Source organism: Podarcis raffonei, chromosome 2 (genome assembly GCF_027172205.1).
Source record: "Podarcis raffonei isolate rPodRaf1 chromosome 2, rPodRaf1.pri, whole genome shotgun sequence".
Classification (NCBI taxonomy): Eukaryota; Metazoa; Chordata; class Lepidosauria; order Squamata; family Lacertidae; genus Podarcis; species Podarcis raffonei.
The window spans coordinates 91050464-91052782 of record NC_070603.1 but is presented as its reverse complement, the minus strand read 5'-3'; the positions used below and the strand labels follow the sequence as shown (position 1 = coordinate 91052782).

Here is a 2319-nt window from a genome sequence, read left to right as displayed (position 1 = left end):
TGCTTACCACCTTAATATATATATTTTAAGAAGGTGAGGGTAATAAATAAACAAACTAGTAGCAATTGATTGTCCTACACTTCATGAGTTTGTCCAACCAGCTTTTAAAGTCATTTAGCTAGTGTTTACTACCACCACGTCTTGCAGCATTGAACTCCACAAATTAAAGATGTGTTGTATGCTTGTATTTCCTTTTGTCTGCCCTGAACTGCTTATCAATCAATTTCATCGGATGTTCTTGAGTTCTAGCCATTAGCAAGACAATGAATAATTTTATAAATCTATATCATGGCCCTCCATTAGTCACCTTTCTGCGCATAAACTGAAAAGCCCCAGGCATTGTAGCCAAATTCACATGTGGGTTTTGAACTTACAAGTTGACAACACTGGGCTCTGGGCACCAATCAGACATGACCCGGGAGCCAGGAAAAATAGGAGCCTTGAGACAAGTGAATAATCAAGATCAAAGGAGAAGTCAGAACCAAAGAACAATTCAGTAGTTGAGAAGAAAGCCAGAAGTCAGGCCTGAGTTACAATAGCTCAGTTGGTAGAGCACGAGACTGTTAATCTCAGGGCTGTGGGTTTGAGCCCCACATTGGGCAAAAGATTCCCACATTGCAGGGGGATGAACTAGATGACCTACATGCTCCCTTCCAACTTTACAATTCTATGATTCTAGGAGCCAGGCTTAAGGAGCAAGCCAAGTCCAAAGAACAAGGCTGCAAGCAGGGGCGTCTTACCCATAGAGGCTAGTGGTGCAGAGTGCCAGGGCGCCAAGTTCTGGAGGGCGCCAGGGAAGAGGCGGAGGCTGGACGCGGCGCCTCCTGGCATCAGCTCGCAGTCCTCGCCCACCTCCTCCATGCCGTGCCAAAGCAGCACCGTGCCCGGAGCCTCCACCTGCTGTGGCCACCATGACACAAAGTGGCCAGCTGAGCCGGGAGCCGCCACGTCCAGTCTCTGCCTCTTCCTCGCTGGAGGAGCTGCCCTCCAGCCACTGCCCACCTCCTCCAGCCCCGCAAAGCTGGGCGCGTTGCCGGCAGTGCGGTCCTCCCTAAAAAAGTAGACAACTCAAGGAAACGGGGGCGGGGTGTATTCTTAAGATGGCCCTGGCTGCAAGGCTGTGATAAGGCTTCATAGAACCACAGGAAGCTGCTTTCTGCTGAGTTGAACATCTACTATAGTATTGTCAACACTGTAGGTTTGCCATATTTTGAAGAGCAAAAAAGAGGACACATTTGCCAGCTTCTACTTTTAACCGTGGATTGCTATGATTACCCATGAAAAAGAGGACATATGGCAACCCTCCAGGCAAGCTCTCGAGTCACTGTTGACAATAGGCAGGGTTCTCTCCCAGCCTTACCTGGAGATGCCAGAGATTGAACATGGGACCTCCTGCCTGCACTGAGCTGCTCAAGCAAGGCTTAACTGGGAAAGAAAGTCCTCCTTCCAGAATAATTCAATGGTTAACTTGGGCATGTGGAGACCACCCACGGTCTGTAGGTAGCTGCCCCATGCAGTTCAGTGACTCACCACATGGGGCAGCTGTCCATAACTTCGAACAGCTCCTGCTACCAGCTAGGTTCTTGGGCTGCATGCTTCTAGTTCAAGTAAGTTAGGACTGAGAAAAGATATAAACCCATCGGCTCTTATAATGAATATGAACTCAGAATGCAATGAAGTTTCTTTAATCCTTCCCTTCTGAACAAGGAGCGAATGGTTTGTCAAGGAAATAAACAACTATCTGACTTTTAGAAGACATCTGAAGGCAGCCCTGTTGAGGGAGGTTTTTAACGTTTGATGTTTTATTCTGTTTTTAATCTGTTGGGAGCCGCCCAGAGTGGCTGGGGAAACCCAGCCAGATGGGCAAGGTATGTATGTATGTATGTATGTATGTATGTATGTATGTATAAATAAATAAATATTATTACTGATGGACAGGATGTAGGGTTGCCATACGTCCAATTTTCCTGGACATATCCGGAATACCTGTCAGTAGCATTGTCCCAGTGGAAATTGGTCAAATGTCCAAGAAAATCAAGATGTCACCAGTGCCATTTTTGCCATTTTCCCATAAAACAATAGCTCAAAAAGGGCATTATTATTTTTTAGATTTTGCCCAAAATGCTCAGCAACTTTGCCCTCCGCCCACCCCAGAAAAAAGAGCTCAACAGCTTCTTCTGGATTTTCACTGCTGGAAATATGGCAACCCTTTGCTTCTGAGATTGTCTGAGGGGAAGTGGAAATGACCCCGATGTCAGTCCCAGAATAGTTGCTCCTTTGCATGCCTGGGCAGGACAGAAGCAATCCATTTGTGCTTTC

At 46.8% G+C, this 2319-nt stretch overlaps 1 non-coding gene across 1 annotated transcript; it reads left to right on the top strand.

Moving 5' to 3' along the window:
* Positions 1-523: 523 nt before the first annotated feature.
* On the top strand, positions 524-602 carry TRNAN-GUU (transfer RNA asparagine (anticodon GUU)). Its single transcript has one exon. It is a non-coding gene; the product is annotated as a tRNA-Asn (tRNA).
* The last annotated feature ends 1717 nt before the right edge of the window (positions 603-2319 follow it).